Here is a 22,988-nt window from a genome sequence, read left to right as displayed (position 1 = left end):
GTTGTTGTTGTTGTTGTTTTTGGCGGGAGAATGAGGAGTTGAGAATCGGGGATCCGCGATGGCTCCGGATCCCCGGCTGCTGCTGCTGCCCCTGCTGCTCCTGCTGCTGCCCCTGAGAGAGGGGACCCTGAGAGAGGGGGTCCCAAGAGAGGGGGTCCTGAGAGAGGGGACCCTGAGAGAGGGGACCCTGGCAGAGGGGACCCTGACTGAGGGGGTCCTGAGGGAGGGGGTCCTGAGAGAGGGGACCCTGGCAGAGGGGACCCTGAGTGAGGGGGTCCTGGCAGAGGGGGTCCACAGAGAGGGGGTCCACAGAGAGGGGGTCCTGGCAGAGGGGGTTCACAGAGAGGGGGTCCACAGAGAGGGGGTCCTGGCAGAGGGGGTTCACAGAGAGGGGGTCCTGGAAGAGGGGGTCCTGAGAGAGGGGGTCCACAGAGAGGGGGTCCTGACAGAGGGGGTTCACAGTGAGGGGGTCCACAGTGAGGGGGTCCTGACTGAGGGGGTCCTGACAGAGGGGGTTCACAGTGAGGGGGTTCACAGTGAGGGGGTTCACAGTGAGGGGGTTCACAGAGAGGGGGTTCACAGTGAGGGGGTTCACACAGAGGGGGTTCACAGAGAGGGGGTCCACAGTGAGGGGGTCCGAAGGGAGCGGAGGGGTCTGGACCCCACGGCAGCCCCTGGACTCAAACCGGGCGGCCGGAACGTCTGCAGCATCTCGGGGTGAGACCATCACCACCATCACCACCATCACCATCATCACCATCAACACCATCAACATCATCATCACCATCATCACCATCAACATCATCATCATCACCATCAACACCATCAACATCACCATCACTATCATCACCACCATCACCATCATTACCATCAACATCACCATCACTATCATCACCACCATCACCATCATCACCATCAACATCACCATCACTATCATCACCATCATCACCATCATCACCATCAACATCACCATCACTATCATCATCACCATCACCATCAACATCACCATCACTATCAACACTAACACCATCATCAACATCACCATCACTATCATCATCACTAACACCATCATCACCATTATCACCATCAACACCATCAACATCACCATCACTATCATCACCACCATCACCATCATTACCATCAACATCACCATCACTATCATCACCACCATCACCATCATCACCATCAACATCACCATCACTATCATCACCATCATCACCATCATCACCATCAACATCACCATCACTATCATCATCACCATCACCATCAACATCACCATCACTATCAACACTAACACCATCATCAACATCACCATCACTATCATCATCACTAACACCATCATCACCATTATCACCATCAACACCATCAACATCACCATCACTATCATCACCACCATCACCATCATCACCATCAACATCACCATCACTATCAACACCACCATCACCATCATCACCATCAACATCACCATCACTATCATCACCACCATCACCATCATCACCATCAACATCACCATCACTATCATCACCATCATCACCATCAACACCATCAACATCACCATCACTATCATCACCACCAACACCATCATCACCATCAACACTAACATCACCATCACCATCATCACCATCAACACCATCATCACCATCAACATCACTAACACCATCATCACCACTAACATCACCACTAACATCATCACCATCACCATTAACACCATCACTACCATCACCACCATCACTACTAACATCACCACCATCACTACCATCACCACCATCACTACTAACATCACCACCATCACCACCATCATCACTAACATCATCACCACCATCACTAACACCATCAACACTAACATCACTAACATCAACATCATCACCATTAACACCATCACTACCATCACCACCATCACTACTAACATCACCACCATCACCACCATCACTACTAACATCACTAACACCATCACTATCATCACTAACACCATCACTAACATCACCACTAACATCATCATCACTAACATCACCACTAACATCAACACCATCATCACTAACACCATCACTAACACCACTAACATCACCACCATCAACACTAACACCATCATCACCATCATCACCATCATCACCATCATCACCATCACCACCATCAACACTAACATCACTAACACCATCACTAACATCACTAACACCATCACTAACATCACCACTAACATCATCATCACTAACATCACCACTAACATCAACACCATCATCACTAACACCATCACTAACACCACTAACATCACCACCATCAACACTAACACCATCATCACCATCATCACCATCATCACCATCATCACCATCACCACCATCAACACTAACATCACTAACACCATCACTAACATCACTAACACCATCACTAACATCACCACTAACATCATCATCACTAACATCACCACTAACATCAACACCATCATCACTAACACCATCACTAACACCACTAACATCACCACCATCAACACTAACACCATCATCACCATCATCACCATCATCACCATCACTAACATCAACACCACCATCATCACCACCATCACTAACACCATCACCACTAACATCAACACTAACACCATCACTAACATCAACACCATCATCACTAACATCACCACTAACAACACCATCAACATCACTAACATCACCATCACCACCATCACCACTAACATCATCACTAACATCACCATCACCACCATCAACACCATCATCATCACTAACATCAACACCATCAACATCACTAACATCACCATCACCATCATCACTAACATCATCACTAACATCATCACTAACATCACCATCACCACCATCACTAACACCATCACTAACATCATCACTAACATCATCACTAACATCACCATCACCACCATCACTAACATCATCACTAACATCATCACTAACATCACCATCACCACCATCACTAACACCATCACTAACACCATCACTAACACCATCACTAACATCAACACCATCATCACTAACATCATCACTAACAACACCATCAACATCACTAACATCACCATCACCATCATCACTAACATCATCACTAACATCATCACTAACATCACCATCACCACCATCACTAACACCATCACTAACACCATCACTAACACCATCACTAACATCAACACCATCATCACTAACATCATCACTAACAACACCATCAACATCACTAACATCACCATCACCACCATCACTAACATCATCACTAGCATCACCATCACCACCATCACTAACACCATCACTACCATCACTACCATCACCACCATCAACACTAACACCATCATCACCATCATCACCATCACTAACAACACCATCAACATCACTAACATCAACACCATCAACATCACTAACATCACCATCACCACCATCACTAACATCATCACTAGCATCACCATCACCACCATCATCACTAACATCATCACTAACATCACTACCACCATCACCACTAACATCACCACTAACATCAACACCATCATCACTACCATCACTACCATCACTACCATCACCACCATCACTACCATCACCACCATCACCACTAACATCATCACTAACATCACTACCATCATCGCTACCATCACTACCATCACTACCATCACCACCATCACCACTAACATCAACACCATCATCACTACCATCACCACCATCACCACTAACATCACTAACATCACTACCATCACCACCATCACTACCATCACCACCGTCACCACTAACATCACCACCATCATAACTATCACCACCATCACTAACATCATCATCACCACCATCACTAACATCACTACCACCATCACCACTAACATCATCACTAACATCACTACCATCATCATCACCACCATCACTACCATCACTACCATCAACACCATCAACACCATCACTAACACCATCATCACTAACATCACCACCAACACCACTAACATCAACACTAACAACACCATCATCACCACCATCACCACCATCATCACCACCATCAACAACAGCATCATCAACACCATCATCACCATCAACACCATCACCACTAACATCAACACCATCATCACCATCAACACCATCACCATTAACATCAACACCATCATCACCATCAACACCATCACCACTAACATCACTACCATCATCATCACCACCATCACCACTAACATCATCATCACCATCAACACCATCACTACCATCAACACCACCACCATCACCACCATCACTACCATCAATACCACCACCATCACCACCATCAACACCATCATCATCACTACCATCACCACCATCACCACTAACATCACCACCATCACTACCACCATCACCACCATCATCATCATCACTACCATCACCACCATCAACACCATCACCATCACTACCACGATCACCACCATCAACACCATCATCACCATCACCACCATCATCACCACTAACACTAACATCACCACTCACACCATCACCACCATCATCACCACCATCACCACTTACATCATCACCATCATCACCACCATCACTAACATCACCATCACTAACATCACCATCACTAACATCATCATCACCATCACCACTAACATCATCACTACCATCACCACTAACACCATCACCACCACCACCATCACCACCACCATCAACACCATCATCACTAACATCACTACCATCATCATCACCATCAACACTAACATCACCACTGACATCATCACCACCATCACCACCATCATCATCACCATTATCACCACCATCATCACCACCATCATCACCATCACCACCACCAACACCACTATCACTACCATCATCACCACCATCACTACCACCATCACCACCACCAACACCACTATCACTACCATCATCACCACCATCACCACCACCACTACCATCACCCACCACCATCACTACCACCATCACCACCACCATCACCACTACCATCACTACCATCACCAACATCACCCCCATCATCACCACCACCATCATCACCACCACCACTACCACCACCACTATCACCACTACCATCACTACCATCACTACCATCATCACCAACATCACCTCCATCATCACCACCACCATCACCACTATCACCACCATCATCAACACCATCACCATCACAACCATCAACATTAGCATCATCACTATCATCAAAAGCAACATCACCATTGTCACCATCAACACCATCATCACTGCAAACACTACCATCATCATCATCACTAAAATCATCATCATCGTCATCACCATTATCATCACTACCATCACCATCATCATCAAAACCATCACTGCCATGACCACCACTACTACTACCAACAACTAACAACCACCACCACTATCACCACCATCACCACCATCACCACCATCATCACCATCATCATCACCCACCACATCAGCATCATCACCATCATCACCACCATCACCACCATCACCACCACCATCATCATCACCACCACTACCATCATCACCACCACCACCACTATCACCACCATCACCACCATCACCACCATCATCACCATCATCATCACCCACCACATCAGCATCATCACCATCATCACCACCATCACCACCATTATCACCACCATCACCACCATCACCACCACCATCATCATCACCACCACTACCATCATCACCATCACTGCCATGACCACCACCATCATCATCACCCACCACATCACCACCACCATCACCACCATCACCACCATCATCATCACCATCATCACCATCACTACCACCACGACCATCACCACCATCACCACCACCATCACTGTATCGTCACCTAACTAATCACCCCGTGTCTCCGTGTCCCCGTGTCTCCGTGTCCCCGTGTCTCCGTGTCCCTGTGTCTCCGTGTCTCCGTGTCCCCGTGTCCCCGTGTCTCCGTGTCCCCGTGTCTCCGTGTCTCCGTGTCCCCGTGTCTCCGTGTCCCCGTGTCCCCGTGTCTCCGTGTCCCTGTGTCTCCGTGTCTCCGTGTCCCCGTGTCTCCGTGTCTCCGTGTCCCCGTGTCTCCGTGTCCCCGTATCTCCGTGTCTCCGTGTCCCCGTGTCCCCGTGTCCCCGTGTCCCCGTGTCTCCGTGTCCCTGTGTCTCCGTGTCCCCGTGTCTCCGTGTCTCCGTGTCCCCGTGTCTCCGTGTCTCCGTGTCCCCGTGTCTCCGTGTCCCTGTGTCTCCGTGTCCCCGTGTCTCCGTGTCTCCGTGTCTCCGTGTCCCCGTGTCTCCGTGTCCCCGTGTCTCCGTGTCTCCGTGTCCCCGTGTCTCCGTGTCCCCGTGTCTCCGTGTCTCCGTGTCCCCGTGTCCCCGTGTCTCCGTGTCCCTGTGTCTCCGTGTCCCCGTGTCTCCGTGTCTCCGTGTCCCCGTGTCCCCGTGTCTCCGTGTCCCCGTGTCTCCGTGTCTCCGTGTCCCCGTGTCTCCGTGTCCCCGTGTCTCCGTGTCTCCGTGTCCCTGTGTCTCCGTGTCTCCGTGTCCCCGTGTCTCCGTGTCTCCGTGTCCCCGTGTCTCCGTGTCCCCGTGTCTCCGTGTCTCCGTGTCCCCGTGTCCCCGTGTCCCCGTGTCCCCGTGTCTCCGTGTCCCTGTGTCTCCGTGTCCCCGTGTCTCCGTGTCTCCGTGTCCCCGTGTCTCCGTGTCTCCGTGTCCCCGTGTCTCCGTGTCCCTGTGTCTCCGTGTCCCCGTGTCTCCGTGTCTCCGTGTCTCCGTGTCCCCGTGTCTCCGTGTCCCCGTGTCTCCGTGTCTCCGTGTCCCCGTGTCTCCGTGTCCCCGTGTCTCCGTGTCTCCGTGTCCCCGTGTCCCCGTGTCTCCGTGTCCCTGTGTCTCCGTGTCCCCGTGTCTCCGTGTCTCCGTGTCCCCGTGTCTCCGTGTCCCTGTGTCTCCGTGTCTCCGTGTCCCCGTGTCCCCGTGTCTCCGTGTCCCCGTGTCTCCGTGTCTCCGTGTCCCCGTGTCTCCGTGTCCCCGTGTCCCCGTGTCCCTGTGTCCCTGTGTCCCCGTGTCCCCGTGTCTCCGTGTCCCCGTGTCCCCGTGTCCCCGTGTCTCCGTGTCCCCGTGTCCCCGTGTCCCCGTGTCTCCGTGTCTCTGTGTCTCCGTGTCCCCGTGTCCCCGTGTCTCCGTGTCCCCGTGTCTCCGTGTCTCCGTGTCTCCGTGTCTCCGTGTCTCCGTGTCCCCGTGTCTCCGTGTCCCCGTGTCCCCGTGTCTCCGTGTCTCCGTGTCTCCGTGTCCCCGTGTCCCCGTGTCTCCGTGTCCCCGTGTCTCCGTGTCTCCGTGTCTCCGTGTCTCCGTGTCTCCGTGTCCCCGTGTCCCCGTGTCTCCGTGTCTCCGTGTCCCCGTGTCCCCGTGTCCCCGTGTCTCCGTGTCTCCGTGTCTCCGTGTCTCTGTGTCTCCGTGTCCCCGTGTCCCCGTGTCTCCGTGTCTCTGTGTCTCCGTGTCTCCGTGTCCCCGTGTCTCCGTGTCTCCGTGTCTCCGTGTCCCCGTGTCCCCGTGTCCCCGTGTCTCCGTGTCTCTGTGTCTCCGTGTCCCCGTGTCTCCGTGTCTCCGTGTCTCCGTGTCCCCGTGTCCCCGTGTCCCCGTGTCTCCGTGTCTCCGTGTCCCCGTGTCCCCGTGTCTCCGTGTCTCCGTGTCCTCGTGTCCCCGTGTCCCCGTGTCTCCGTGTCTCCGTGTCTCTGTGTCCCCGTGTCTCCGTGTCTCCGTGTCTCCGTGTCCCCGTGTCCCCGTGTCCCCGTGTCCCCGTGTCTCCGTGTCTCCGTGTCCCCGTGTCCCCGTGTCTCCGTGTCCCCGTGTCCCCGTGTCCCCGTGTCTCCGTGTCTCCGTGTCCCCGTGTCCCCGTGTCCCCGTGTCTCCGTGTCTCCGTGTCCCCGTGTCTCCGTGTCTCTGTGTCCCCGTGTCTCCGTGTCTCCGTGTCCCCGTGTCTCCGTGTCTCCGTGTCCCCGTGTCTCTCTGTCTCCGTGTCTCCGTGTCTCCGTGTCCCCGTGTCTCCGTGTCTCCGTGTCCCCGTGTCTCCGTGTCCCCGTGTCTCCGTGTCTCTCTGTCCCCGTGTCTCCGTGTCTCCGTGTCCCCGTGTCCCCGTGTCCCCGTGTCCCCGTGTCTCCGTGTCCCCGTGTCTCCGTGTCTCCGTGTCCCCGTGTCTCTGTGTCCCCGTGTCCCCGTGTCTCCGTGTCCCCGTGTCCCCGTGTCTCCGTGTCCCCGTGTCTCTGTGTCCCCGTGTCCCCGTGTCCCCGTGTCTCTGTGTCCCCGTGTCTCCGTGTCTCCGTGTCCCCGTGTCTCTGTGTCCCTGTGTCCCCGTGTCCCCGTGTCTCCGTGTCCCCGTGTCCCCGTGTCTCCGTGTCCCCGTGTCTCTGTGTCCCCGTGTCCCCGTGTCCCCGTGTCTCCGTGTCCCCGTGTCTCCGTGTCTCCGTGTCCCCGTGTCTCCGTGTCCCCTTGTCTCCGTGTCTCCGTGTCCCCGTGTCCCCGTGTCCCCGTGTCCCCGTGTCCCCGTGTCTCCGTGTCCCCGTGTCTCCGTGTCCCCGTGTCTCCGTGTCCCCGTGTCTCCGTGTCCCCGTGTCTCCGTGTCTCCGTGTCTCCGTGTCCCCGTGTCTCCGTGTCCCCGTGTCCCCGTGTCCCCGTGTCTCCGTGTCCCCGTGTCTCCGTGTCCCCGTGTCTCCGTGTCCCCGTGTCTCCGTGTCCCCGTGTCTCCGTGTCTCCGTGTCTCCGTGTCCCCGTGTCCCCGTGTCCCCGTGTCCCCGTGTCCCCGTGTCCCCGTGTCCCCGTGTCCCCGTGTCCCCGTGTCCCCGTGTCCCCGTGTCTCCGTGTCTCCGTGTCTCCGTGTCTCCGTGTCCCCGTGTCTCTGTGTCCCCGTGTCTCCGTGTCCCCGTGTCCCCGTGTCCTCGTGTCTCTGTGTCTCCGTGTCTCCGTGTCTCCGTGTCCCCGTGTCTCTGTGTCTCCGTGTCTCCGTGTCCCCGTGTCCCCGTGTCCCCGTGTCCCCGTGTCCCCGTGTCCCCGTGTCTCCGTGTCTCTGTGTCCCCGTGTCTCCGTGTCTCCGTGTCTCCGTGTCCCCGTGTCCCCGTGTCCCCGTGTCCCCGTGTCTCCGTGTCTCCGTGTCCCCGTGTCCCCGTGTCTCCGTGTCCCCGTGTCCCCGTGTCCCCGTGTCTCCGTGTCTCCGTGTCCCCGTGTCCCCGTGTCCCCGTGTCTCCGTGTCTCCGTGTCCCCGTGTCTCCGTGTCTCTGTGTCCCCGTGTCTCCGTGTCTCCGTGTCCCCGTGTCTCCGTGTCTCCGTGTCCCCGTGTCTCTCTGTCTCCGTGTCTCCGTGTCTCCGTGTCCCCGTGTCTCCGTGTCTCCGTGTCCCCGTGTCTCCGTGTCTCCGTGTCCCCGTGTCTCCGTGTCTCTCTGTCCCCGTGTCTCCGTGTCCCCGTGTCCCCGTGTCCCCGTGTCTCCGTGTCCCCGTGTCTCCGTGTCTCCGTGTCCCCGTGTCTCTGTGTCCCCGTGTCCCCGTGTCTCCGTGTCCCCGTGTCCCCGTGTCTCCGTGTCCCCGTGTCTCTGTGTCCCCGTGTCCCCGTGTCCCCGTGTCTCTGTGTCCCCGTGTCTCCGTGTCTCCGTGTCCCCGTGTCTCTGTGTCCCCGTGTCCCCGTGTCCCCGTGTCTCCGTGTCCCCGTGTCCCCGTGTCTCCGTGTCCCCGTGTCTCTGTGTCCCCGTGTCCCCGTGTCCCCGTGTCTCCGTGTCCCCGTGTCTCCGTGTCTCCGTGTCCCCGTGTCTCCGTGTCCCCTTGTCTCCGTGTCTCCGTGTCCCCGTGTCCCCGTGTCCCCGTGTCCCCGTGTCCCCGTGTCTCCGTGTCCCCGTGTCTCCGTGTCCCCGTGTCTCCGTGTCCCCGTGTCTCCGTGTCCCCGTGTCTCCGTGTCTCCGTGTCTCCGTGTCCCCGTGTCTCCGTGTCCCCGTGTCCCCGTGTCCCCGTGTCTCTGTGTCCCCGTGTCCCCGTGTCCCCGTGTCCCCGTGTCCCCGTGTCCCCGTGTCCCCGTGTCCCCGTGTCCCCGTGTCCCCGTGTCTCCGTGTCTCCGTGTCTCCGTGTCTCCGTGTCCCCGTGTCTCTGTGTCCCCGTGTCTCCGTGTCCCCGTGTCCCCGTGTCCTCGTGTCTCTGTGTCTCCGTGTCTCCGTGTCTCCGTGTCCCCGTGTCTCTGTGTCTCCGTGTCTCCGTGTCCCCGTGTCCCCGTGTCCCCGTGTCCCCGTGTCCCCGTGTCCCCGTGTCCCCGTGTCCCCGTGTCTCCGTGTCCCCGTGTCCCCGTGTCCCCGTGTCCCCGTGTCCCCGTGTCCCCGTGTCCCCGTGTCCCCGTGTCTCTGTGTCTCCGTGTCTCCGTGTCCCCGTGTCCCCGTGTCCCCGTGTCCCCGTGTCCCCGTGTCCCCGTGTCCCCGTGTCCCCGTGTCCCCGTGTCCCTGTGTCTCTGTGTCTCCGTGTCTCCGTGTCTCCGTGTCCCCGTGTCCCCGTGTCCCCGTGTCCCCGTGTCCTCGTGTCTCCGTGTCTCCGTGTCCCCGTGTCTCCGTGTCCCCGTGTCTCCGTGTCTCCGTGTCCCCGTGTCTCCGTGTCCCCGTGTCTCCGTGTCCCCGTGTCCCCGTGTCCTCGTGTCTCTGTGTCTCCGTGTCTCCGTGTCTCCGTGTCCCCGTGTCTCCGTGTCCCCGTGTCTCTGTGTCTCCGTGTCCCCGTGTCCCCGTGTCTCCGTGTCCTCGTGTCCTCGTGTCTCTGTGTCTCCGTGTCTCCGTGTCCCCGTGTCCCCGTGTCTCCGTGTCTCCGTGTCCCCGTGTCCCCGTGTCTCCGTGTCCCCGTGTCCCCGTGTCTCCGTGTCTCCGTGTCTCCGTGTCCCCGTGTCTCCGTGTCTCCGTGTCTCCGTGTCCCCGTGTCTCCGTGTCCCCGTGTCCCCGTGTCCCCGTGTCTCCGTGTCTCCGTGTCTCCGTGTCCCCGTGTCTCTGTGTCTCCGTGTCTCCGTGTCCCCGTGTCCCCGTGTCCCCGTGTCTCCGTGTCTCCGTGTCTCCGTGTCCCCGTGTCCCCGTGTCTCCGTGTCTCCGTGTCCCCGTGTCCCCGTGTCCCCGTGTCCCCGTGTCCCCGTGTCTCCGTGTCTCCGTGTCTCCGTGTCCCCGTGTCTCCGTGTCTCCGTGTCTCCGTGTCCCCGTGTCTCCGTGTCTCCGTGTCTCCGTGTCTCCGTGTCCCCGTGTCTCCGTGTCCCCGTGTCTCCGTGTCCCCGTGTCTCCGTGTCCCCGTGTCTCCGTGTCTCTGTGTCTCCGTGTCCCCGTGTCTCCGTGTCCCCGTGTCTCCGTGTCCCCGTGTCTCCGTGTCCCCGTGTCTCCGTGTCTCCGTGTCTCCGTGTCCCCGTGTCTCCGTGTCTCCGTGTCCCCGTGTCTCTGTGTCCCCGTGTCTCCGTGTCCCCGTGTCTCCGTGTCTCCGTGTCCCCGTGTCTCCGTGTCCCCGTGTCTCCGTGTCTCCGTGTCCCCGTGTCTCCGTGTCCCCGTGTCTCTGTGTCCCCGTGTCCCCGTGTCCCCGTGTCCCCGTGTCCCCGTGTCTCCGTGTCCCCGTGTCCCCGTGTCCCCGTGTCCCCGTGTCTCTGTGTCTCCGTGTCTCCGTGTCTCCGTGTCTCCGTGTCTCCGTGTCCCCGTGTCTCCGTGTCCCCGTGTCTCTGTGTCTCCGTGTCTCCGTGTCCCCGTGTCCCCGTGTCCCCGTGTCCCCGTGTCTCCGTGTCCCCGTGTCCCCGTGTCTCCGTGTCCCCGTGTCCCCGTGTCCCCGTGTCCCCGTGTCCCCGTGTCCCCGTGTCTCCGTGTCCCCGTGTCCCCGTGTCCCCGTGTCCCCGTGTCCCCGTGTCCCCGTGTCTCCGTGTCTCCGTGTCCCCGTGTCTCCGTGTCCCCGTGTCTCCGTGTCCCCGTGTCTCCGTGTCTCCGTGTCCCCGTGTCCCCGTGTCCCCGTGTCTCCGTGTCCCCGTGTCCCCGTGTCTCCGTGTCCCCGTGTCCCCGTGTCTCCGTGTCCCCGTGTCTCCGTGTCCCCGTGTCTCCGTGTCCCCGTGTCCCCGTGTCTCCGTGTCCCCGTGTCCCCGTGTCTCCGTGTCTCCGTGTCCCCGTGTCTCCGTGTCCCCGTGTCTCCGTCCAGGAATCTACAATGCTGCCCTGGATGGGAGCAGCTTCTGGATGAATGCGTCACGCGTGAGTTACACTACTCACCACGCTACTCACCACTCTACTCACCACGCTACTCACCACTCTACTCACCACGCTACTCACCACTCTACTCACCACGCTACTCACCACACTACTCACCACGCTACTCACCACGCTACTCACCACACTACTCACCACACTACTCACCACGCTACTCACCACTCTACTCACCACTCTACTCACCACTCTACTCACCACTCTACTCACCACGCTACTCACCACTCTACTCACCACTCTACTCACCACGCTACTCACCACTCTACTCACCACGCTACTCACCACTCTACTCACCACTCTACTCACCACTCTACTCACCACGCTACTCACCACTCTACTCACCACTCTACTCACCACGCTACTCACCACTCTACTCACCACGCTACTCACCACGCTACTCACCACGCTACTCACCACGCTACTCATCACTCTACTCACCACTCTACTCACCACTCTACTCATCACTCTACTCACCACGCTACTCACCACTCTACTCACCACGCTACTCACCACTCTACTCACCACTCTACTCACCACTCTACTCATCACTCTACTCACCACGCTACTCACCACTCTACTCACCACGCTACTCACCACTCTACTCACCACTCTACTCACCACTCTACTCACCACGCTACTCACCACGCTACTCACCACTCTACTCACCACGCTACTCACCACTCCACTCACCACTCTACTCACCACTCTACTCACCACTCTACTCACCACTCTACTCACCACTCTACTCACCACTCTACTCACCACGCTACTCACCACTCTACTCACCACTCTACTCAACACGCTACTCACCACTCTACTCACCACTCTGCTCACCACTCTACTCACCACTCTACTCACCACTCTACTCACCACTCTACTCACCACGCCACTCACCACTCTACTCACCACTCTACTCACCACGCTACTCACCACTCTGCTCACCACTCTACTCACCACTCTACTCACCACTCTACTCACCACTCCACTCACCACTCCACTCACCACTCTACTCACCACTCCACTCACCACTCTACTCACCACTCTACTCACCACTCTACTCACCACTCTACTCACCACGCCACTCACCACTCTGCTCACCACTCTACTCACCACTCTACTCACCACTCTACTCACCACTCTACTCACCACTCCACTCACCACGCTACTCACCACTCTACTCACCACTCTACTCACCACTCCACTCACCACTCTACTCACCACGCTACTCACCACTCTACTCACCACTCTACTCACCACGCTACTCACCACTCTACTCACCACGCTACTCACCACGCTACTCACCACTCTACTCACCACTCTACTCACCACCCTACTCACCACGCTACTCACCACTCTACTCACCACTCTACTCACCACGCTACTCACCACTCTACTCACCACTCCACTCACCACTCTACTCACCACGCTACTCACCACTCTACTCACCACTCCACTCACCACTCTACTCACCACGCTACTCACCACTCCACTCACCACTCTACTCACCACGCCACTCACCATGCTACTCGCCACTCTACTCACCACTCTACTCACCACTCCTCTCACCACTCTACTCACCACGCTACTCACCACTCTACTCACCACTCTACTCACCACTCTACTCACCACTCTACTCACCACGCTACTCACCACTCTACTCACCACTCTACTCACCACGCCACTCACCACGCTACTCACCACGCTACTCACCACTCTACTCACCACGCCACTCACCACTCTACTCACCACGCTACTCACCACCCTACTCACCACTCTACTCACCACTCTACTCACCACGCTACTCACCACTCTACTCACCACTCTACTCACCACTCTACTCACCACGCTACTCACCACCCTACTCACCACTCTACTCACCACTCTACTCACCACGCTACTCACCACGCTACTCACCACTCTACTCACCACTCTACTCACCACTCTACTCACCACGCTACTCACCACCCTACTCACCACTCTACTCACCACTCTACTCACCACGCTACTCACCACTCTACTCACCACTCTACTCACCACTCTACTCACCACGCCACTCACCACTCTACTCACCACTCTACTCACCACTCTACTCACCACGCTACTCACCACTCTACTCACCACTCTACTCACCACGCTACTCACCACTCTACTCACCACTCTACTCACCACTCTACTCACCACGCTACTCACCACGCTACTCACCACTCTACTCACCACTCTACTCACCACTCTACTCACCACTCTACTCACCACGCCACTCACCACGCTACTCACCACTCTACTCACCACGCCACTCACCACTCTACTCACCACTCTACTCACCACGCTACTCACCACTCCACTCACCACTCTACTCACCACGCTACTCACCACGCTACTCACCACGCTACTCACCACTCTACTCACCACTCTACTCACCACCCTCCTCACCACGCTACTCACCACTCTACTCACCACTCTACTCACCACGCTACTCACCACGCTACTCACCACGCTACTCACCACTCTACTCACCACTCTACTCACCACTCTACTCACCACGCTACTCACCACGCTACTCACCACTCTACTCACCACGCCACTCACCACTCTACTCACCACGCTACTCACCACCCTACTCACCACTCTATTCACCACTCTACTCACCACGCTACTCACCACTCTACTCACCACTCTACTCACCACTCTACTCACCACGCTACTCACCACCCTACTCACCACTCTACTCACCACTCTACTCACCACGCTACTCACCACGCTACTCACCACTCTACTCACCACTCTACTCACCACTCTACTCACCACGCTACTCACCACCCTACTCACCACTCTACTCACCACTCTACTCACCACGCTACTCACCACTCTACTCACCACTCTACTCACCACTCTACTCACCACGCCACTCACCACTCTACTCACCACTCTACTCACTACTCTACTCACCACGCTACTCACCACTCTACTCACCACTCTACTCACCACTCTACTCACCACTCTACTCACCACGCTACTCACCACTCTACTCACCACTCTACTCACCACTCTACTCACCACTCTACTCACCACGCCACTCACCACGCTACTCACCACTCTACTCACCACGCCACTCACCACTCTACTCACCACTCTACTCACCACGCTACTCACCACTCCACTCACCACTCTACTCACCACGCTACTCACCACGCTACTCACCACGCTACTCACCACTCTACTCACCACTCTACTCACCACGCTACTCACCACCCTCCTCACCACGCTACTCACCACTCTACTCACCACTCTACTCACCACGCTACTCACCACGCTACTCACCACGCTACTCACCACGCTACTCACCACTCTACTCACCACGCTACTCACCACTCCACTCACCACTCTACTCACCACGCTACTCACCACGCTACTCACCACGCTACTCACCACTCTACTCACCACTCTACTCACCACTCTACTCACCACTCTACTCACCACTCTACTCACCACTCTACTCACCACTCTACTCACCACGCTACTCACCACGCTACTCACCACTCTACTCACCACTCTACTCACCACTCTACTCACCACTCTACTCACCACTCTACTCACCACGCCACTCACCACGCTACTCACCACTCTACTCACCACGCCACTCACCACTCTACTCACCACTCTACTCACCACGCTACTCACCACTCCACTCACCACTCTACTCACCACGCTACTCACCACGCTACTCACCACTCTACTCACCACTCTACTCACCACGCTACTCACCACCCTCCTCACCACGCTACTCACCACTCTACTCACCACTCTACTCACCACTCTACTCACCACGCTACTCACCACGCTACTCACCACGCTACTCACCTCTCTACTCACCACTCTACTCACCACTCCACTCACCACTCTACTCACCACTCTACTCACCACTCCACTCACCACTCCACTCACCACGCTACTCACCACTCTACTCACCACTCTACTCACCACGCTACTCACCACTCCACTCACCACTCCACTCACCACTCTACTCACCACGCTACTCACCACGCTACTCACCACGCTACTCACCACTCTACTCACCACTCTACTCACCACTCTACTCACCACTCTACTCACCACTCCACTCACCACTCCACTCACCACTCTACTCGCCACGCTACTCACCACTCTACTCACCACTCTACTCACCACGCTACTCACCACTCCACTCACCACTCTACTCACCACGCTACTCACCACGCTACTCACCACGCTACTCACCACTCTACTCACCACTCTACTCACCACTCTACTCACCACTCCACTCACCACTCTACTCACCACTCCACTCACCACTCCACTCACCACTCTACTCACCACGCCACTCGCCACTCTACTCACCACTCTACTCACCACGCTACTCACCACTCTACTCACCACGCTACTCACCACTCTACTCACCACTCTACTCACCACGCTACTCACCACTCTACTCACCACGCTACTCACCACCCCACACAGACACGCACGTGACACACACAGACAGACAAACACACGTACACACGCGTGTGTGACACACCCACACACACTCACACACAGACACAGACAGACACACGTACACACGCGTGTGCGACACACACAGACACGCAAGTGACACATGCACACACGCAGACACACGTACACAGTACACACACAGACACGCACGCGACACACACACACACACAGACAGACACACGTACACACGCGTGCGCGACACACACACATACACACATACAGACAGACACACACGCGACACACCCACACACACACACAGACAGACACACGTACACACGCGTGCGCGACACACACACAGACACACATACAGACAGACACACACCCACACACACCCACACACACAGACACACATACAGACAGGCACACGTACACACGCGTATGTGACACACACAGACACGCACGTGACACACACAGACACGCAGACACACGTACACACAGCACTTGCCCCAACAGTGTGTTGACAGGCTACCCGGGGGATCTTTGTCTGTGTAGCGGTGTGCGCAGGTAATGACACCTGTGCTCAGGGCGAGGTGTGTGTCAAGCCCGGTGAATGTCGCTGTCGCCATGGATACTTCGGGGCGCACTGTGACACAAGTGGGTGACGCGCACAGACACGCATGTGGCACGCATGTTCGTACGTACAGACACACGCACGCGCGAGTGTGTGTGACACACACACACACACGCGTGTGACACACACATACAGACAGACACACACACGCGAGTGTGTGACACACACACATATGTGACACATACGTACAGACACACACACACACGAGTGTGTGACACACACACATGTTACACATACGTACAGACACACATTCACACGAGTGTGTGACACACACACACACGCGTGACACATACATGCAGACACACGCACACGCGAGTGTGTGACACACACACACACGTGACACATACGTACAGACACACGCACACGCGAGTGTGACACATACGTACAGACACACGCACACACGCGTGTTTGACACACACACACATGTTACACATCCGTACAGACACACATACACACGAATGTGTGACACCTACAGACACACGCACACGCGAGTATGGGACACACACAGACACGTGACACGTACATGCAGACACACCTAAATCAGTGTGTGACACACACAGACACACATGTGACACACACATACAGACATACACGAATGTGTGACACACACAGACACTCACGTGACACACACACACAGACATACACGAATGTGTGACACACACAGACACTCATGTGACACACACATACAGACATACACGAATGTGTGACACGCACAGACACTCATGTGACACACGCATACAGACATACACGAATGTGTGACACACACAGACACTCATGTGACACACACAGACATACACGAATGTGTGACACACACAGACACTCATGTGACACACACACACAGACATACACGAATGTGTGACACACACAGACACTCATGTGACACACACACACAGACATACACGAATGTGTGACACACACAGACACTCACGTGACACACGCACACAGACATACACGAATGTGTGACACACACAGACACACATGTGACACACACACACAGACATACACGAATGTGTGACACACACAGACACTCACGTGACACACGCACACAGACATACACGAATGTGTGACACACACAGACACACATGTGACACACACAGACATACACGAATGTGTGACACACACAGACACTCATGTGACACACACACAGACATACACGAATGTGTGACACACACAGACACACATGTGACACACACACACAGACATACACGAATGTGTGACACACACAGACACTCATGTGACACACACACACAGACATACACGAATGTGTGACACACACAGACACTCACGTGACACACACACACAGACATACACGAATGTGTGACACACACAGACACTCACGTGACACACACACACAGACATACACGAATGTGTGACACACACACACACACATGTGACACACGCATACAGACATACACGAATGTGTGACACACACAGACACTCACGTGACACACGCACACAGACATACACGAATGTGTGACACACACAGACACTCATGTGACACACACATACAGACATACACGAATGTGTGACACACACAGACACACATGTGACACACGCATACAGACATACACGAATGTGTGACACACACAGACACTCATGTGACACACACATACAGACATACACGAATGTGTGACACACACAGACACTCACGTGACACACGCACACAGACATACACGAATGTGTGACACACACAGACACACATGTGACACACACACACAGACATACACGAATGTGTGACACACACAGACACTCACGTGACACACGCACACAGACATACACGAATGTGTGACACACACAGACACACATGTGACACACACAGACATACACGAATGTGTGACACACACAGACACTCATGTGACACACACACAGACATACACGAATGTGTGACACACACAGACACACATGTGACACACACACACAGACATACACGAATGTGTGACACACACAGACACTCATGTGACACACACACACAGACATACACGAATGTGTGACACACACAGACACTCACGTGACACACACACACAGACATACACGAATGTGTGACACACACAGACACTCACGTGACACACACACACAGACATACACGAATGTGTGACACACACACACACACATGTGACACACGCATACAGACATACACGAATGTGTGACACACACAGACACTCACGTGACACACGCACACAGACATACACGAATGTGTGACACACACAGACACTCATGTGACACACACATACAGACATACACGAATGTGTGACACACACAGACACACATGTGACACACACACACAGACATACACGAATGTGTGACACACACAGACACTCATGTGACACACACATACAGACATACACGAATGTGTGACACACACAGACACACATGTGACACACACACACAGACATACACGAATGTGTGACACACACAGACACACATGTGACACACACAGACATACACGAATGTGTGACACACACAGACACTCATACACAGAGATACAGATACAACAACGGCCGCCATTCACCACTAAGTGAAGGTGTCGTTACCACGGTGCCTGTGCCAGGCTAGGTGCACTTTGAAGCCACGTGACAGACCCAGCAGGTGCCATGGGTTGACTGCTGTGCCAGGCTAGGTGCACTTTGAAGCCACGGGACAGACCCTGCAGGTGCCATGGGTTGACTGCTGTGCCAGGCTAGGTGCAGGAGGAAGTCACGGGACAGACCCAGCAGGTGCCGTGGGTTGACTGCTGTGCCAGGCTAGGTGCAGGAGGAGGTCACAGGTCAGACCCTGCAGGGGCCATGGGTTGACTGCTGTGCCAGGCTAGGTGCAGGAGGAGGTCACGTGACAGACCCAGCAGGTGCCGTGGGTTGACTGCTGTGCCAGGCTAGGTGCACTTTGAAGCCACGGGACAGACCCTGCAGGTGTCATGGGTTGACTGCTGTGCCAGGCTAGGTGCAGGAGGAGGAGGTCACGTGACAAACCCTGCAGGTGCAATGGGTTGACTGCTGTGCCAGGCTAGGTGCAGGAGGAAGTCACAGGACAGACCCAGCAGGTGTCATGGGTTGACTGCTGTGCCAGGCTAGGTGCACGAGGAGGAGGTCACAGGTCAGACCCTGCAGGGGCCATGGGTTGACTGCTGTGCCAGGCTAGGTGCACGAGGAGGAGGTCACAGGTCAGACCCTGCAGGGGCCATGGGTTGACTGCTGTGCCAGGCTAGGTGCAGGAGGAGGTCACGGGACAGACCCTGCAGGTGCCATGGGTTGACCATCTCTCCCTGTGTCCGTGCGCGCGTGCACCACCACCCCCACCACCACCCCAACCCCCACCACCCGCACCACCACCCTCACCACCCCCACCACCCTCACCACCATCACCACCACCACCCCCACCACCCGCACCACCACCCTCACCACCCCCACCACCCCCCCCCCACCACCCTCACCACCCTCTCCACCCCCACCACCCCCCCCCCCACCACCCTCACCACCCTCTCCACCCTCACCACCACCAACCCCACCACCCACCCCACCACCACTCCCACCACCCCCCCCACCACCCACCCCCACCGCCACCACCCTCACCCTCACCACCCCCAACCACCACTACCACCCTCACCACCACCCTCACCACCACCACCCCCACCCCCCCCCCCCACCACCACTCCCCCCACCACCTTTACCACCACCCTCACCACCACCCTCACCACCCCCACCCCCCCCACCACCACCCCCAACCACCACTACCACCCTCACCCCCACCACCCCCCCCCCACCACCCTCACCACCCCCACCACCACCACCCTCACCACCACCACCCTCACCACCACCCTCACCCCCACCACCACCTCCACCACCCCCTCCACCACCACCCCCCCCACCACCCACCCCCACCTCCCCCACCACCACCACCCACCACCACCCCCCCCACCACCACCACCCCCACCTCCACCACCCTCACCACCCCCACCACCCTCACCACCACCACCCATCACCACCACCACCCCCCCCACTACCTTCCCCCCACCACCCCCACCTTTACCACCACCACCCTCACCACCACCCCCCCCCTACTCCCACCACCCCCCCCACTCCCACTACCCCCCCCACCCCCCCCACCACCCCCACTACCCCCCCACCACCACCACCCCCCCCCCACTCCCACCACCCCCCCCACTCCCACCACCCCCCCCACCACCCCCACTACCTCCCCCCCACCACCATCACCCCCCCCCACTCCCACCACCCCCCCCACTCCCACTACCCCCCCCCACCCCCCCCACCACCCCCACTACCCCCCCACCACCACCACCACCCCCCCCACCACCCCCACCCTCACCATCACCTCCACCACCACCACTCCCACCACTCCCACCACTACCACCACCACCACCCTCACCCCCCCCCACCCCCCCCATCACCACCACCCTCACCACCACCACCACCACTCCCCCCACTCCCCCCACCACCCCCCCCACCACCACCCACCCCCACCTCCACCACCCTCACCACCCCCACCCACCACCACCACCCCTACCACCCCCACCACCCTCACCCCCACCCTCACCACCCTCACCACCCTCACCACCCCCACCACCACCCTCCCCACCCCCTAACACCCCCACAGAGTGCCCCAGCCAGTACTGGGGCCCCGAGTGCAAGCGTCAGTGCCTGTGCCACCCACACGGAACCTGCGACGCCCTCACGGGCGCCTGCACCTGCGCGCCGGCTCGCTGGGGGGAGCGCTGCCAAGAGGCCTGCTCCTGCAACTTCGGAGTCTGCGACGCGGCTACCGGAGCCTGCAGCTGTCACCAAGGCTGGTGAGGGAGAGACACGGGGAGAGAGACACGGGGAGAGAGACACGGAGAGAGAGACACGGGGAGAGATGGGGAGAGACACGGAGATACGGGGAGACACGGGGAGAGAGACACGGAGACACGGGGAGAGAAGGGGAGAGACACGGGGACACGGCGAGACACAGGGAGATGGGGAGACACACAGAGACACGGGGGGAGCGCTGCCAAGAGGCCTGCTCCTGCAACTTCGGAGTCTGCGACGCGGCTACCGGAGCCTGCAGCTGTCACCAAGGCTGGTGAGGGAGAGACAGAGAGAGACACGGGGAGAGAGACACGGGGAGAGAGACACGGAGAGAGAGACACGGGGAGAGACACGGGGAGAGACACGGAGATACGGGGAGAGAAGGGGAGAGACACGGGGACACGGGGAGACACGGGGAGATGGGGAGACACACAGAGACACGGAGAGACACAGAGACACACGGAGACACAGGGAGAGACACGGAGACACAGGGAGACACACAGAGACACGAGGAGACACACAGAGACACGGGGGGAGCGCTGCCAAGAGACCTGTGCCTGCAACTTCGGAGTCTGCGACGCGGCTACCGGAGCCTGCAGCTGTCACCAAGGCTGGTGAGGGAGAGACACGCGGAGAGAGACACGGGGAGAGACACGGGGAGAGACACCGGGAGAGAGAGAGATACACGGGGAGAGACATGGGGAGAGACACGGGGAGAGACACGGGGAGAGAGACATGGGGAGAGACACGGGGAGAGACACGGGGAGAGAGACACCGGGAGAGAGAGAGACACGGGGAGAGACATGGGGAGAGACACGGGGAGAGACACGGGGAGACACGGGGAGAGACACGGGGAGAGAGACACGGGGAGACACGGGGAGAGACACCGGGAGAGAGAGAGACACGGGGAGAGACATGGGGAGAAACACGGGGAGAGAGACACAGGGAGAGACACGGGGAGTGACACGGAGAGAGAGAGACACGGGTAGACA

The 22,988-nt window shown here is 57.2% G+C and overlaps 1 long non-coding RNA gene across 1 annotated transcript; it reads left to right on the top strand.

The window, feature by feature from the left end:
• Positions 1 to 613: 613 nt before the first annotated feature.
• On the top strand, positions 614 to 21,998 carry LOC144954025 (uncharacterized). Its single transcript, XR_013641009.1, has 4 exons — positions 614 to 717; positions 12,035 to 12,087; positions 17,119 to 17,220; positions 21,806 to 21,998. It is a non-coding gene; the product is annotated as an uncharacterized LOC144954025 (long non-coding RNA).
• Positions 21,999 to 22,988: the final 990 nt, after the last annotated feature.

Source organism: Lampetra fluviatilis, unplaced genomic scaffold, assembly GCF_964198595.1.
Source record: "Lampetra fluviatilis unplaced genomic scaffold, kcLamFluv1.1 SCAFFOLD_474, whole genome shotgun sequence".
Classification (NCBI taxonomy): Eukaryota; Metazoa; Chordata; class Hyperoartia; order Petromyzontiformes; family Petromyzontidae; genus Lampetra; species Lampetra fluviatilis.
The sequence above is the reverse complement of the archived record's forward strand: the minus strand, read 5'-3'. Positions and strand labels throughout refer to the sequence as shown.